Here is an 18,205-nt window from a genome sequence, read left to right as displayed (position 1 = left end):
ACAGGCAACAGACAGGACAGGCAACACTTTCCCATTAACAGTTCAGAGCAGGGCTGATTTGCCCTGAATAAGATGTACAGCGGGATGGCATCTGGCTTTCTAAACCCCAGCCCCTCTGCAAACCCCAGTCCAGTGCTCTGCTCTCAGGAGGGCAGCTTGTGGCTAGTAGACTTCCTCGTGGTCTGAAATGAAACTTTTCTCAAGGACAGCAGTCGTTTTGTAAAGAAAGGATCACTGTCAAAACCATTTTTTAAACTGGAGTTTTCTTATATTGCCGATCGATGTGGCTCTGCTATCTTTTGAATAGCTCTAAGACATGGAGCCTCAGTCTCCCCATCCACAAAATGGGGGCAAAAATCATTATCCATATCTGACATTGTTATCCAGTGTCTACAGCTGGGGCCATGTCTCTCCTGTTAAAACATGTGCTAATGAGCCATAATCTCTCCCTGCGTGCCCAGTCTGTGCAGACAGTAGGCGGGACTGTCGGTCCATTGACATAGGCATCCCCGTGCTCAGTCTCAGAGCTGAGCACACCTGGAGAAGATCTACCAAAAAGCACCCATGGGGAGGAGAGAAACTTGACCCTCCTGGGCTAGAATCCTTTTCCATGGGGAGGGGGTAGCTAGGAGCTTGACAGGGAGATGGAATAGGTATAAGTTAATAATCTTTTGTCCTCCTAAAACATGCAGGAAGATTTGTATTCATTAAATTATTTCTGAAACACTTTACTCATTTTTTTTTAACAATTCAATAGTCTTCATCTCAAAAGTATCACTGCCCACATTTTGCTGATGGACAAACAGGCACAAGCTTTTCTAACTGTTAGGAAAAAGCAAAGCCACACAAATCTGTAAGCTTCTAGTAGCTAAGGATTTCCCATGATGGACATCCACATGGATGTCTAATGACAATGGAAAATATGTATTGTGCTCGGCAGTTTTCTAAACAGTTTATATGTCCTGTCTTATTTGATCTTTAAGACTACTAGGAAGTAGGTGCTTTTGTTACCCTTGGCTTATATACATGGTAGCTGAGGATCAGAGAGGTAAAGTTAGTAGCTGAGGAACATACAGTGGGAAAGTAGGGAAGGCAGGATTCAAGGTAGCAGGTTGATGCTGGGTCCCTGGACCCCTGAGACAATTCATGGGGATGGAAGTCTTCAAGAGTTGAGGCAGTCTTGCCCACATCCGACATAAAGCCCGACACAGGGTATGTGCTTCACAAATATTTGTCAAATGAATTTTTCTTAAATGCACCAGTCTCCTGATCCTTAAAAATCTCCACTTATAAACAGATATGTCAGGGAGCAATTATTCACACTACCCAAGATGTCTTCATTTTATAAAAAGGATTTACATCAGAATTCCTTTAAATAGCAAGTCCCCCAGTACGTTTAAAAATATAATTCAATTTATAGCTCGGGATTACACACATGCTTTCAGAAGCCCTCACTTGAGTAAAAGAAGCTAGCATGCACGTCATTCATTCATTTAGCTTTTCCACAAGCAATTATTGAGCACCTACTGTGTACAAAGTGTTCTGTAGAAGCTGATGATTCAGAAGTAAGTATCATGGCCCCAGCCCTTAAAAGGCATCAAGTCTGATATAGCAGGTGGAGAAATAAACAGGAAATAAACTGGAAAACCAGTTGAGGGATGAATCGATGCTTTGGAAAAACAAAGGAAGGAGACCACTCCCTTCTCTCCAGGCAAGCTGGGTAGAAAGACTTCCCCAGAGAAGGGCAATGTGAGCTGGGCCTCGTGAAATAAGTAGGAGTTCAACCACCTAGAAATTCCCCTGACTGACCAATTTTCTGAAAATTAGAATATTTCCAATCTTTTGGAAGTTATTACAGACAGAATTAATCAAATCCATAAGCAACACCATTTCTAGGTAAACATGCTTGTCTGAGTCATACTCATGTTGATTCTTAAAACAAGATGGCAAGCTGAGAATGTCATGGAACTTTCATGTTATTTTATTGCAAAAGTAAAGCATACAAAATACAGGCAAATAAAACATCCATACGAGGTGTAATTCCCACCCCAACATATCCAAGGTTTATAGTTCAACTTACATCCTTTAAGTTGTTTCTTTTGGTAAATATGTGTTGTTTGTTTGAAAATAAAAACAGTTTGTGGTTTCATGATTTGCAACCAGCTCTTTAGAAAATATAATACACCACAAAGAGAGTATCTACCATGTCATTCAACATTTTCCTACTGCCAAACTCTAAATCGCTTTGCACTGTGCCATTCATGTATATATTTTATCTAACCGATCCCCAAGTATTGGACAGCTAGGCTGTTTCCAGTTATTTTCTCCTAATGTTGTGTTAAACATCCTCGTAGCCACGTCTTTGCTGTGCTTATTCATGGTCATTTTCTCCCCCCACCTGATCCCCTTCTAAGTAATACCATTGAGTCAAAGACTAGGCAGAGTGTAAGGCTCTGTGGGCAGAAAATACGATCCCCGTCCTACAAGAGAAAAAAACAACAAGCTTAATTCTCAGAACCTGAGAAAGTCCTCCTGCCTGTCAAACTTTCCTTCCCACAGGTCCACCTGAGCCTCCCACCATCAGAGAAAAACCAACCCTGTACCCCCCCCCAGAATCCTCTGGATAGGGGGAAGGAAGGATTGGGCAGAGAGATAGGAGCTAGGAATTGATACATCGTTATTATTTTCCCCCTTCTGTTCTGATCCTCTTTAGGGCCCAGAGAGGCAAACAGAGAGAGCATGTCCAGACTGAGGCAAGCCCATGCAAGGCCTTGCTCCCCATCCCTGCCTAGAGGTCGTCTGGCAATTAGAGGGGTGTTGCCTGAGACTCTCTTGTCAGACACAAAGGCTGCTCTGCTCATCGGGTTTCTACTGATGGAGGGACCGGGAGGAAGGCAGCTGGCGGGCAGAAGTTTCCATCCCAAACAGCACCTGAGACCCTGCAGGGAGGTGGGGACATGCTTCTGCCCTGGTCTTGGGTTTTGACGTCCGCACAGCAAGGAATCTAGACTGAGCGTGTGGTGTAGCGGCTGGGAAGGCTGGGGTTGCAGCTTTCTCAGCTGGGAGATCTTAGGAAGGTACTTAACTTCTCAAAACCTCCTTTAAGTTAACAGAGAAGGACACATGCTGAATGGACATGGCACCTGGGCCCAGGGCTGCAGAAGCTAAAGCCACAGAGCAGGCCAACACAACAGGGCGAGCCACCGCCCCTTGGAAGCACACATCCCAGTTGTGGGAGACAAACAAACAGACAAACTTGCTGCATGAGTGACCCGGCAAGGTCATTGCCAATGGTGATCGCTGCACAGGAAAACGGAAACCCCGCAAGGTAATAGAAAATACGAGGGGTGGGTGCAGCTTAGGTGGGGGCCTGTCTGAGGCCATCACGTTGGAGATGAAGGCATGACAAATGACTTGGTACCAGGAGGGGATGGACACCCCACGTTCTCCATCCTGGTGACACACTAGAACCAATCAGTGAGTTTAGAAATGCTCGCACTCAGGCCTCGCACCAGGGGTGCTGGTGCAATCCCTCGGGGGCAGGGTCTGAGCATCCACAGCATTTCCTATAGCTCTCTGGAAAGTTCTAACATGCGTCCAGGGCTGAGCATTAGTCATTTCAGTTTTGAGGCAACATTTCAGGCAGAAGACACAGAAGATGTAAAAGGCTCAGAGGCGAGAATGAGTTGGATCAGTTCCAGAAAGAGAGGGGCCGAGGGAAGCACACTGCACAACGGCAGGGGGTGCAGGCTGAGGCCAGGTGAGCACATGAGCTGGAGGAAAGAAATAGAGTTTCATTTTCCTGGCTGTCCAGGAGACCTGGGGTGCCTCAGTTGTCTCGTTAATAAAATGGGCTCCCCCGTGTTCCACCCTCCACACATCATGAAAACTGTGAGAAGTGGGCCTACAGGTTGTGCCTGCTCTGTGCCTAGCAGGTGCTAGATCAGAGTTTCAAGGTGATGTAAGGGACTCAACTGCATGCAAAAGGGCTTTCCACTCAGGACCCAAAGTGTCAGACTGTTGAACAGCCACCGCTCTCTTACCAAGGAACCCAAGCTGCCAGCCCCAGTCTGGTATGTTCCCCACATGTATCCCCTACAATGCATGTCCCTCCAGAGGCTCCCTCAGTGCAGGGCTTCCAAGGACACCACTGCTTCCCCATCGGTCAAAACACTGGGCACTGCCATGCACCGAAGTCTCTTGACAAGTCCTGCAGATAAGAACGTTATTGAATCCGCTAACTTACCAAAGCAAGTCTGGTTCCTCCTCCCCAAGCAGGAGGCCAGTGGAAATGTCAGCACGGCCTAGAGGCCTTAATAGACCATCCTCCAGCCCTACACCTGTCACACCCTACTCCAAACGTTAGCTTTTCCCCTTCACAGCACTTGTCGCAAGGCTCACTTATCTAGCTTGCTCCTTTGTTTACTGATTTAATGGCTTCCCCTTTAGAAGGTAAGCACCAAAGGGGCAGGGATTTTGTCTCTCTTAACAGCTGCATGCTTCCTGAGTGCTTAAAAAATATTGGTTGAATGAAGAAAGAGGGAGAGAGGGAGGGAGGGGGAGTAGACAAACTAGTATTTCCCAAACCCAGTTGGTTACAGAACTGGCTCTTTGCCATGCACAACTGTTTATAACACAAGGGATACATTTTGGGAAAGAAAATACAAGCCCCTGGCCAGCTGACCCTGTTACAAAGGTAAGTGACAGCCATTGTCATCCCAGACCCTTTTAGCTCTGGTATATATATATACATATATATATATAGCTTTTATATATGTTTCATGTTCTCAGCTTGTCACCTGCCCACAGAGAGTGACAACACAACAGCACACAGCGCTGGGCACCACATGGCACTGTGTCACCTCTCTGTGGCCACAGCTGGCCCCAGCCTGGTTCACACCTTCAGCCCACCCCATGGCCGCTCAGCTGCCTGACTGCACCCCCACCCCCCACCCCCCTGGCTGGGGTGGGTAGCCTCCGGTCCTCGCAGTCAGCAGAACAGCCGGGTGGGTTGCAGAGCCCTGGGTAGCGCGGCCTCGGAGGGGAACCAGATCTGAATGGGAACATATGGATCTGAGAAGTGTGGGAGTCTGTCTTTTTTAAATTGCATCAAACCTTTCCCTTGCCTTGAGAGCTGTACATTTTTCAAAGACGTTGAGCACAGTGCCAGGCTGCGGTTTGCCTTTCCCCGTTCACCTGCCTTCAGAGCGCCGAAAAATAATGAACCTCCCCCCCACCCCCCGCACCTCCCCTCCAGCCTGCAAAAGGCAGAAAGGAAACAAGCAGCCGCCTTCTTCCTAAACATTTAACATGTCTTGACGCCTTCACTTCCCCCATAGAAGGAACTGGCATTTTTTTTCTTTATTCCTCTTTTTGCAAGAGGTGTTTGCAGCGTGCAGATCAAACCCCTTTTTTTCCAGTTTCTTGTCGGTGCCTGCGTTCAGGGATATCAGAAAGCCACCGTGGGGTAGGCGAAGCGGGGTCCTATGGAAAGTAAGAGGAGGCGCTGGCTTGCAGACTGGGAGGCTCATTCACCCATTCATTCATTAGTTCACACCATGAGCCTGGAGCACTCGTCCTGCACCGTGACCTTGCTTCACTCGCTCATCCCTTATTTCACTGAGGTCCTGCTATGTGCCTAGCATTGTGCGGGGGCGTCAGGAACACAGATGCGCCTTTCAATGACTTCAAAGAGACCATGCTCCAACTTGCAGAGGGAAGAGCTACTTTATTTCTAGGAGGGAAGCTTGTTGGAAAGCACGATTCACAAAGGTCCTCTTCCATGCCCATACGTAAAAGCTAGCTGTGCAAGTGTGGCCATGAAGAAAGGGCCAGAGGCATCAGGCACACTTCATCTGGGGCTCACCAGCACCACTGCCTAGGCCGGATGACCCCGTTTTGCAGCATTTGCTAATAGGAAAACAGACTGAGAGAGATGAGTCTGGACCACGCTCTCACTGCAGATAGGAGGGGCGCTGGGCAGTCCATGGCAAGAAGCACATGATTATACCAAGTTCACAGCAGGGGGGAAGGGGACATGAAGGGGGTCCTGGCTTTATATAATTTTACCCATAGAACTGCAGTAATATAGCCCCTCCACGGAGGGTTCAGAGAGGATGGAGAGTTATTTAAGGTCACACAGCAGTAAGGGAAACCTATTCTAAGATTAGTTTCAGTGTCCTCTCCTCAACATGGTACCTTTTCTTGCCCTCCTCTCACTCTCTCTCTCTCTCACACACACACACACACACAGAGTCAGCTGGGCTTTATTCTCCCCACAACAGCCTGGGGACACGCAGAACCCTGAGTGTGGCTTTTCCCGACAAAACCAGCGCTCAATTATTGGGAAGTGCCTCCCCCAGCCATTTCTGGATCCATTTGAGAAAAATAAATAAAGCTGGGGCCCGACTCTCTGGTGATGATATGACAGGGGCGGATGGAGAGGGAGGTCAGGCGGCTTCGCAATGCCACTGGTGAGGACAGGCGACATTCCTCATGGCTCAGGGGGTTCAGGCAACACCCCCCACCGGAGCTGGGGGGTGGGGGAAGCACAGGTAATCAAATCTGCATAAGGAAACTTGGCCTTTGCTACTCCTTGCTGTCCATTTCCTCTGATTACTTTTTCGTTACGGCAGCGATGCCTCTAGTATGGTTCAGATAAGATTAAGGACATGGGGCTGGAAGAAGAGCTGCATATTTAAAGTCCTATCCCGGACCCAGCTGGAAAAAAAAATTAAATAGTTTTCATGAAAAGTAGGCTCTGTGTTATTTCACATCAGTGAAAGACTTTGTGTATATAGGTCTCAATAGAAAAACCCAGATAATTCATTTCGTCTTGGGTTGTCCCCAGCTGTCACCTCCCTTTCTCTGACTCCTCCTCTACCTGAGGAGATGTTATTTTTGTTTTAAGGGGAGATTATGATCCATCAAACAGAAATATTGCCTCCAAATTTGGAGTAAGCAGATAATGAGGCTACTCTGCTAATTTCACACTGATGACGAGAGAAACACCGACAGGACTGACTGACAGTTGCCAGGAGGAAACAGAAGCCTCTAGAATCCCTCCCAGGCTGGGCTGGGAGCTGCTCAGAGGAGGGGTAGGGGAAGAGGAGGCCCGGTGGCCCTGTCACCCCTGCCCACAGTCTGTGGGGTCTTCAGCACCTCGTCAGACATCCGAGCTGACAACGGTGTGAAATTGAAATTGTGGAGTTGATTAAATGATGTATTTAAGGCTGCAGTGCAGGGGGAGGTGGCGATGGGGGTGGAGGTATGGGGAGGAGGGGAGAGATGGAGAGCTGCAGGGAGAGAGGCAGGGAGGCAGGGGGAGAGGCCGAGAGGGCCAGGGGAAGAGTAAGGAAGAGGAGGAGGGGTTGGACTAAGGAACTGAGAATGTGAGAGGAAAGAAGGAGACAGGAGGTAAGGAAAAAGGAAGGGGAGATGTAGGAAAAGAAATAAGGAGGGAGGCAGGTGTGTAACAGGAGGAGGAAGGGAAGGAGGAGGAATAAGAGAGCAGGAGGGAAAGGAGGAAGGACAGGAGGAGGGTGAGAAGAAGGAAAAGGAGGCAGAGGAGAGGAAAAAGGGGAGGGGGAGGAGAAGGAGGAGGGAAAGGGGAGGAGGGGGAACAGAAGAAGGAGAAGGAGAGGGGGGAGGGGGAAAGAGGGGGAAGGAGGAGCAGGAGGATAAAGGAGGAGGAGGGGGAGGAAGAGGAAGGGGAAGAAGAAGGGCAAGGGGGGAGGAGAACGAGCAGTGGGGAGGAAAGGAAGGTGGGAGGAGGAGAAAAGCAGTGGAGAGAGGAGAGAAGTTGGAGATGAGGGTGGAGAGAGACGGCAGCCCAGAGGGCTGCGGAGGAAGGAGGGGGGCTCGGAAGCACGCCCTGTCCCCCCTGCCTCTCTCCCCTGTAATGTGGGGAGGGTTTATCTCACCAGGAGCAGCAGGCTCAGTCACTGATCTAATCAAATTATTCAGCATTAAAAAACTGCCAAGACATTCCAGTACTTCAGCTTCCAGAGACCCAGCTGGGATCAAATGCTAATCAACATCGCCACGATATTTATTCCCACTGTCAGGCTGCTGCGTGTTTGTTTTCCGAGGGCTGCATACTAAACCAGGGAGCAAGATGGATCGGTCAGGGGCAGGGGGATGAGGAGCCAGGGATGGTCAGGAGGAGGGCAGGCAGGTGGGCGGGAGAGGGAGGGAGCCATGGGAGGCACCCACAGAGCAGGACACATGGACGACCCATAGCTCCTCCTAGACACAGACTAGTAGATCCAGAGTCCTGGGCTTTCTCCTCCCTGCCCCTCTCTCAGGAGTCCCATCTTAGGGCAAATCAGCCGCCCATTTGGACGCAGATAGACCCACTACTGAGTGACCCCCGGCACGTGGCTTGCCCTCTCTGAGCTTCACATTCCATGAGGAATTCCACATTAGCTAAGGGCTAATAACCCCAGGGGACTGGTACCATTATTATCATCCTCCTTTGCTAGAGGGGGAAATGAGGCACAGAGAGGTCAAGTCACTTGTATAAGGTCACACAGCCAAGACTTCGATTTGCATGCACCTGGTCTGCCCAGGGCTTGCTTCTTTTATCACGTCCCTCTCATTGAGTCCACAGCAAGCTGGGGCAGTGTGTTTTAGGGCCCTGTGGGGTTATCTGTTGTGACATTTAAGCGTGTTATTACATGGAAGGCATACAGGGAGAACTCAGTAGAGGTTGGGAATAGTTATTAGCTCTTAGCGTTATTGCAAGGGTTGGGTGAACTAATGCACGTAAACTTCATCAGGGCAGCTGGAATAGGGGACGTCTGGTGATGATGCTGACTGGGGATGAAGGACTGAATCAGACACCTGACACCATCATTGTTTGAAAGATGCCAGCCCCCCACTTTTCTCGGGGATCCCTCCTGGGGCCCCTAACAGGGCCTCTCCAGCCTAGGCAGCAACGGATAGACTTCTGGAAGTTCACAGGCCTCAAGACTCCTTCCCTGCAGGGCCCGCAGCAGCCAAACAGAAAGGACAAGCCCAGATTTGCCCCTGAACTTGGCACCCCTCTCCTGGGATCCGGCCTTCCCCTCGCCCACTCCCTGAAGGTCACAGTGCCCCGGGGGGTTGGGGGGGAGGCTAATTAATTTCCTTTGTTTTTCAGAGTTTCATTTTTTAAATTACAGCCTTCCCTCCTCTCTAATAAATACTCAACAATTAAAGCTTTTTTTCCCAAAGTGTGATTTCAACATTTCAATGTCCCTCCCCTCCTGTCACCTTCGCTGCCATAAACAGATTCGTAAAAACTGCTTTTGACGCCCCAGCTGCCATTAGCCACTTAAAATCCCGTAATTATCATCCTATCATGGGCCTGTTAACGAGCAGTAAAAATAAGGCCATTGAATATGGTAATTTATTCGTAAATTAGCCTAATGAGAATAGGTTTCAGACACTGTTTACTTGCGGGCTGCCTACGCCTGGCCAAGGCTGCAATGTGCAGGGAGGGCGGTCTGGCGGGGCAGCGAGCCCCATGGGCGGTGAACCCCCCTCCCCAAGGCTCCACACCCCTGACACTGGTCCCTTCAACAACAGGGTGACTGGCTTCTGTGGGCCATGGGCCCCACACAATGGCCCGGCCTGCCCCGAGCAGGTACAAAGATTCAGCATTGCGTGAATGTCAGGGCTAACCAACCCTGGGAGGCATCCATGAGCAGGGTGACCTTGGGCCCATCACTGCGCAGCCTGTTCTCATCTGCAAAATGGGACTGACGTGCCAGTGAATGGGGTCATTTTAAAGATGAATTGAAAATGTATGTACACTTAAAATAGTGCCTGGCACTGAGCAGGTGTTTTATAAATGTCATTATTGTCATTATTATTACAGCTGTTGGGGCATTGGAGGAAAAAACTCTAGAAGGCTGGATTTTCAGAGCTGACTGACTTGCCCTTCAAATGTATTCTTACCGTAGTGGGTTGAATAGCGGCCTCCGCAAAAATCATTGTTAACCAGAAACGTCAGACTGTGGCCTTACTCAAAAATAGGATCTTTGCAGGTGTAATTAAGTTATGAAGAGGTCATACTGGATTCAGGTGGGTCCTCAACCCAAACATGGGTGCCTTATAAAGGAGAGGACACACAGACCCAGGACACAGGAAGCAGAGACTGGAGGGACCCAGTTACTAGCCAAGGAGTCCTGGGACCACCAGAAGCCGTCATAGGCAAGGAAGGCTCCTCCCCTAGAGAAGGAGTATGAGTCAAGATTTGGGCGAGAATGGCTAGAGGGTGGAGTTGTTCTCTTCAGAGACTTGGCTTTGGCTGACATTTGGACTGAGGAGGAGCCAGGGGTTTGAGTCGGGCTCTGCCACAATCATATGCCTGGCATCTGCAGGTCAGTCCAGTTTCCAGAGGGCAAGGACTTTGTCCATTCAGCTTGGCATAGCCTATTTCGTGTGTAACTAATGGATGTTGAGTCTGTGTAAGATATTTACATCCTTCCCCATGTACCAGGCACCTCGTTGGCCCTGGACCAGGTTGGCTGAGACCCACGCTGCCCTCCAGGGCTCCAGGCTGAGGTAGGTGATAGGCATCAAAGCAATCTTTGGAGGAAGTACTATCACCATCTATCAGGTGAATCTGCGGACCATGGAGGCCAGAGGAAGCCCCAACAGGGATTGGGGTCTCATGGAGGTCTTGATGAGTTCAGCAACTCAGTCAAGTCTTGACTGCCCAGTAGGCATCAGCCAGAAAAACAACCGTAGGAGTTGAGTCATCAAGGGGACAATAGATCATGGTGTTTGCTGAGGCTAACAGTTCCTAGGTCTGAGCCTCAGTTTCTCCATCTGTGATATGGGCTCAATGGCCTGAACTTCATTAAACTTGGCAGGAAGTGAGTAAGATATAGCACGTCCTGTGCAGAGCATGGAGCTAGGGTGTGTGCATCCAACAGAAGCTGCCATGGCTGCCTTGGGGGAGTTGACCTTGTTCTTGGCAGTCTAGTCCTTCTCCTGGGGCTGGGAAGCTCGGCAGCTCGGCCAGGTGGCCCCACTCCTCCACTTGGGTGCCCCTCTCGCCTAATCCTGCTCAGATTCCTTTGCCCCCCAAACACTCCAACTGGAACTGGGCTTGAGATAGACCCCAGACTCCAACTCTCAAGCAGGGCAGGCTTCTCATGTTCTAGACAAGGAAACTGAGGCTCAGCTATATGGAGAGGCTTGCCCAAGGTTGCCTTCATTGCTGGTCCCTCTGCCGGAGCCAGCCCACTGTCCCATGGCTTCCTAGGATCTGGTCTTAATGCCCAGTTTTGATGCCCACCCCAAGGTCTTCCCAGTGCCAGATGCAGTGACATCCAAATCCAGCCCCACACTCAGCCCAGTCTCCAGTGGTGGTGGTTGAGGAGGGGGTGGGGTGCTGAGGCCCCTATAGCTGAGCTCCAGGCTTTGTCCTCAAGATGGGGCTTGTCCAGTAGAGCATGAAAGGAGCACTGGATTCTAGAGTCGGCTGCACTTCTGAATATTGCTGTGTGACCTCAGGCATGCCCCTTGCCTTCTCTGGTGCTCAGTAGAGGTGATGAATGTAAACTATAAGTCATGGCGTTTTTATGAAGATTAATTGAAGAGAGCTGATGCCCAATAGGGATTTATCAATCACTCCCAGTGCCCTGCTTGGTGCATTAAGGGTAGTAGGGAGCTTGCAGCTGGTCCATAAATTAAATAATTAAGCAAACATTTATTGAGCACCTGTTATGTGCTAGATACTGCTGAGATGAATGGCCATGGCCCCTGACTTGGGGCTCACAGCCTGGCAGGGAGATAGACACTATCCTGATCACTGGTGGATAAACATCCTGAGAGGTCAAATGACAGGAATGTGTGCCCATGACAGGGCATTTGACATAGCTGGGGATCAGAAAATGCCTACTTAAGGAAGTGGCATGAAACTAAGACTAAAGGAGAACAAATAGGCCTGGAGACAGTCACAGAAAGAATGCTCCCTGGAAAGTAGTTGGGTCTTCATCCCAACAGTGATGGGAAATTTAATTAGGAGGGAGGGCTGCCTGAGAAAAGTCTTGTATGGGGTATTAAGAATGGCAAGGAGGGTTAGAGGAAGCTATGCTTGCAAGCAAAGAGATGAATTAAGAGGCTGTTTTATTGAAGGCATGGATTAAAAGAAGGAAGGAGTAAAGAACGCCAAGTACAGCTATTCACGTTGTTGACTGCATAAAGGCCTTACAGAGCCATAGGCCCTAGGGCAGGACCAGGTCCACTGGAAGAAGAGGTTCCTTTTTCCAGAAGTGCTGTATGGGCTGTGTCTGCCATGATAAGAAGCAGCCCATGCCCCTCATCCACCTTGTCCTGAACCCAATGCAGCAACTGATTACTGCAGATAAATTGTGCCCACTGGGGCTACAGTCCAAGACAGTCTTCTCTCTCTCCACCCGAGGGGTCCTGACAACCCTGATCAGGGAATCTGACCCCATCTCAGCTGCCAGGAAAGACAGCTCCCTTTTGGAATCTCCTTGGAAACCAACATTTTGGATGACTCAGAGCTCTGGGCCCTGGAGGATCTCAGGTGTCACAAAAGTATGCTGGTCCTGAGATCATCATTTCTTCCCCTCTGGGTCCCTTGGTGCAACTCCTGCTTTCGTTCATATCCTCTCTCTCTCTCTCTCTCTCTCTCTTTCTCTCTCCCTAGCCCCTTCCTTTTCCTGGCTCTGACCACAACAGTGTAACTTTCCCTGGCCCAGCCTCCAGCTCCATGCTAGGGCAGAGCCTGCACACCCATTTCTCCAGGGCTCCTCACCACAGCCCTGCCCCTTTCATTTACATAAAAGTGGAAACTGAGGCTCAGAGAGACTGGCCAACTTATCTGAGAACACACAGCCCACACAGCCATGGTGTCTCAGACCACAGTCCATTTTCTCGTCCAAGCTTTCCCCTCTTTCTGTGGCTGTCCAGAAGAGAACCGCTAATTCAAACATCACCCCTAAAAATGTGTCTTTGGGCCATCTGCCCCCCCTTCAACCATGAAAGGAGAGTGGGGCACCACCTCCAGTTTCTCTTTGCTCCTCATGGTGCACGCTTTAGCTCATGTTCTGCTCATACTTTGGCTAAGAAAAGGCCCCCATGAGGTCAAAGCAGGTGGAACACAGATTATTTTTTGCTTTAAATCCAGAGGAGGCACGTGGCTTCACCTGCCAAGTTCACAGCATAAGCCACCTTATGTTTAGGTCCTTGTAAAAGTTTGGACCTACGGGAAACACATCTGAAAAATGGAGCAGCCTCTGCCCAAGGTGGCCCCCATGACACCCCCTCGTGGCCCTGCGACCCCCACTTCCGCTGGACACCTCGGCCGTTCTTCCTCTACCCCCTGAAAGAGGCTGCGAGTTTTCAGGGGCAAGTGTGATAAGGTTTCTGACCGACTTTTGACCGAACGGATTTCTAACTGCATTTGAAAAGGAAAATATCTTTCCAATGTACCAAATAGTGAAAAATGACTAGACGAGTTTATAACTGTTGATTTAGCCACCAAGTTCCCCCTAGCCCTGACTCGGGTTCTCTGGAGGTTTTCATCAAGCATTAATTCACTCTCTCTCGGCACGCAAAGAAATAGGCCCTTCTGAATCCATTCTGCTGCACATTATCTTCAAGGCCTGTTGGAAATGGTTTAGCATCTGCTCTTAGCATCCTCAGCGTGCCAGGAGGATGAGGGAAGGGGTGGGCACTCAGGGAACCCGAGGACCTCCACCTAGAGCAGCCACAGGACATAGTAGGGGAGGAGGCTTTGGGGGCGCCCAAGGACACACGGAAGTGGAGGTCCCCAAGTGAGCTAACCCACCTGTGAGCCCTCCAACCAACCCGTTAAGACCACAAAGAAAGTAGAGGGACGGTGCCGCAAGATGAACACCGAGCCAAGGTCCTCCCACTACGCTGCACATTCAAAGTGTACTGAGAGCTTTTAGAAACCCCAAATCCTGGCCGCACCCCAGCTCAATTACATCAGAATCTCGGCGGGGGTGAGGGGGAAGGATTCCAGGATTCGTACATTATTAAAATGTCTACAAGGGACTCTTGTGTACCACTGAGACTGGGAACCAGTGGCTGCCTGAGCAGGGGTCCTCCGAGTAGGATTACCCCTGGGCCAGCAGCCTCAGTATCACTGGGGAACTTTGTTAGAAGTGCAGGTTCTCTAGGGGGGCCCCAGCCCAGACCTGCTGAGTCAAACAGGGTGGGCCTGGCAATCTGCATTGCTTTCCAAGAGATTCTGCTGTCTGTATATGTTTGGGAGCCACTGAGCTAGACCTTACTGGGGTGGTAAAGGTGGATTTGTTCTCCTGGCTATTCATTCATTCATTCATTCATCCCTCCAATTGTTCATATATTTGGCCCCCGAGCATCTTTGCAAGAACCCTAATGCTGGGTGAGGTATTGGACATCCAGATGGTAAAGCAAATGTAGACTCTGCACCCAAGGAGCTTACAGTCTTCCAATGAATTTCCAAGATAATACAGGCAAAGGAGTTCGTCAAAGTGAAGATAAAGGTTCAGCTTCCAATTAACAGCCTCTTTCCCCTGCCTGCATGTACCCTTTTTTTGATAGGTTGCTTAGATGGTGTACCTGTGACTTAGCGCCTCCTGTGTGCACCCATCTTAAGCTGCTAGCATCCCTGTTAAGAGATCCTCATGTGCATTATCTTCCTCACCTGCCATTTGTTCAGCGAATACATCATTGAACATCTATAGGGTTCCATACTCCATGCTAGAGGCTAGAGGCTATAGAGAGGCCCATATCTCCCAAATTATAAACTCCAGAGGTGAACAGAATAGATGAAGAAGAGTGAAAGACCCAGAGCAGACCATTCTCTTTGGAAGTCCTCTTGATGATAAATGGCAGTATGGTTCTTCCCTGTTGGGCCATACCTAGGTACCAGCCAATTTCCTCCCCACTCACAGAGGCAGAAAAACACATTGGTCATTTCCAAGGATTCTGTCCCCAACAGCCTGGGTTTCCCTCTGGCTTTTAGATTCCCTAGCTGGTTGACCTTGAACATGTTACCTTATGTCTGCAGGCCTCAGTTTCTTGATCTGTAAAGTGGGGATACAAGCAATAGCTACTCTCTTGCATTATTATAAGAATTAAATAAGGGATGCCTGGGTGGCTCAGTGGGCTAAAGCCTCTGCCTTCGGCTCAGGTTGTGATCCCAGGGTCCTGGGATCGAGCCCTGCATCTGGCTCTCTGCTCAGCAGGGAGCCTGCCTCCCTTCCTCTCTCTCTGCCTACTTGTGATCTCTGTCTGCTAAAACAGGAAGCAGTCACCTCCCATCTTCTGGGCATCCTAGCCGAGATGATCTCACAGAGAACGCTCACCTGGGCAGAGTCCTGGCTATGAGCTTCCCAGCCCTGCCTCCCACCCAGTTACCCAGGACCATTTATGAGCATCAGGAACCAATGGATTAAATAAGAATCAGCAAAGTCCTTGGAACAATGGCACGTAAATATTATTAAGTGTTACTTAATTCTTATTATTAAGTGTTACATAAGCATTACTTTTGAGAAATTTGCCCCAAAATAAAACCCATTTTAAAACCAGATTGCTTTTTAGATGTCTTGGGGGTTTTGTTCAATGATTACCAAAGGGAATTCATTTCACAAAGGGAATGGCTTGGGTCTGCATGTGTTGGATTTGCTTAAAGTAAAGCAGGCATGTCACTGGCTTCTGACAGTGGCAGGCAAGGAACTTTCCCAGAAAGTGTGGCAGAACTCTCAGGGGGGACACCCATCTCTGGAAGAATTGGGAAGTCCCTTGAACTCCCTGATTTTGCCTACACGGCCATCTTCCCTCTGTCCTTCATTCGCCCTGAATATTCTCCCAACACTGGGACATGAGAAGGTGTTTTAACTGAGAGATAGTGAAGGACATGTCCTCCCTTCCTTCTTAACATGTCAAGATGGAAAATATCAATCGTCTTGAATCCACAAGGTGCCTCTATTCTGAAAAAAATGGCTTCCCTGTCCACCTCATTCCACTTCCTGTACAACAACAGGAAGTGCTGAAACACGAAGCACACGAAGCTTCCCACCCCTGCCTCGCACCCAGTGACCCAAGACCACCTATGAGCGTCAGGAACCAAAGGATGATCTCAAACTTTTCACAGTTATTACAGGTGTCAACAGGATGGAAATAAAGCCAGAAGCTGTGTCGAGATCCAACCATCAAGATCCAAAAAGGAGCATTCTGCTTCCCGGCATTTCTTGCCAAGGATGATCTCAGATTCATCTGTTCTCATTCACAGTGAGCACAGGCCTCAAGTTTATTAAGGGTGTGGCTCCGATTCCCCCTTCTTCTGTTCCTGAAACTGGGATGGGTGGGGATGATGATGATAAGAATTGGGGCAAATCCAGAGAAGAGTGTCCTCATATTGGCAGGTGGTGATGTCTGCTACCTACAAAGGATTTGGCATCTCTCCTTACCATTTTGTTCTCATACAATTACCTCTCCCCACCCCCACCCCCTGCCTGCCCCATCTCCACAGACTCATTTATGTTTGTTTTTTTTTTTAAGATTTTATTTATTTATTTGACAGAGAGAGATCACAAGTAGGCAGAGAGGCAGGCAGAGAGAGAGAGAGGAGGAAGCAGGCTCCCTGCTGAGCAGAGAGCCCAATGTGGGACTCGATCCCAGGACCCCGAGATCATGACCCGAGCCGAAGGCAGTGGCTTAACCCACTGAGCCACCCAGGTGCCCCCTCATTTATGTTTTTGATGTTGAGCATTTATTCTGGGAACACGGAGCTGGATGAGACTAGCCCTGTCTTGCAGAGCTCACAACTGGGAAACAGGTTCGGGGGTAAGGGGACAAATAAACAGGCAGTTAGAAAACATGGCACTGAAGGCAGGAGGGCAGGCAAGTGTGGAAAGGAGCATTAACATAGCCTAGAGAAACAGGGAGGGTTCCATGGGCAAAGGGTATCCAGACTGAGAGAGGTTTGTTTAGAATCTCTGGTAGAACTGCCTGCATCCCTCGAATCCTATCAATGCCGTACCCTCAGGTTCAAGTCTCTTTAAGGCTTAGAGAATATTCTAGAGATCCACAAGGTAAGCTAGAAGTGTTAGGGAATTAACCAGCCACAATGCAGAGTGACCCTCACCCACTGACTCTTGTGAGACAGTGTATCAATACCCCAGCTTTCTCACTCCTCACATCCTAGATGATGCTGAAGCTTGTGTTTTATGGTGTTTTCTAGAATTTCTTTGCAGGATTAAGCTCCAGTCACCTTCAATACCTGGCTTTAGAACCTATGCTTTATTGGTTGCCTCCCCTCCCCACTTCCCTGTTCAGGCATCCTGGGATTCCTCTCCACAAAATTCTTCTTGCTTCTTGAATCTGTGTCTCCAAGTCTGCTTCTGGGGAGATTCAACCTAAGATAGTCTGCAAGCTGGAGAGTGATGTCAGATTTGGGTGTCTGAGAAGAACTGCCCTTTCTGTCCACATGGTTGGCAGGCATCTCAGAGCTGGACTTCTAGGTCTCAGAGTGGACAGGTGGGACAAGACAGCCTGTTAATTTCCACATGCTCTCTTAGAGACAGCCCAAACTTCTGACCTGGAAGTGCTACCAACCTTCCTTGACCACAGGTGGCCCTGATCAGCTTGATCCTCAGGTGACACACAAATGAACACCTGCCTAGAGACTGAGCCCAACTGAAGACCACACAACCCAACCCCATCCCTACATTCAAGCTTGCACTCAATGGGAAAGTAGAAGACAGAGTTCCTGCAAGGTAGGAAGTATCCTAATATAAAAACACAAGAGGGTGGCAGAGAGTACATTTCGTAGAGTCTCATGAAGTGGCATGTCTGTCCTTTCAGATTCCTCCCCAATATACCCTGAAGAGTTTAAATACTTTTAGTCCCAAATGTACATTGTCATAGTTACACCTATAGGGTTTTTTTTTTGGGGGGGGGGAGTGGTTCAAGTATAGCCTAGTCCAGCCGGATGTTTGCAAGGGCTAGATACAGGCGGCCCAGCTTTGCAAGGCAGGGTGGTGAGGTTAGGAGGCTCCAGCCCCTGTGCATCCCAGAGAGCATTTCTCTCCTCCCCTAAGCCTCGGATTCCACAGCTGGAAACCCAGAAGCCTGGGGGGATGGTGGGAGGTGACTTGCCCTTGGTCACTCTGCTGTCACAGAGTAGAGGCAGGATTGGGATCAGAAAGACCCAGCTCCTAGATACCTG

The sequence above is a fragment of the Mustela nivalis genome (assembly GCF_964662115.1).
Source record: "Mustela nivalis genome assembly, chromosome: 14".
In the NCBI taxonomy this organism is placed as follows: Eukaryota; Metazoa; Chordata; class Mammalia; order Carnivora; family Mustelidae; genus Mustela; species Mustela nivalis.
Note: the sequence above shows the minus strand (reverse complement) of the source record.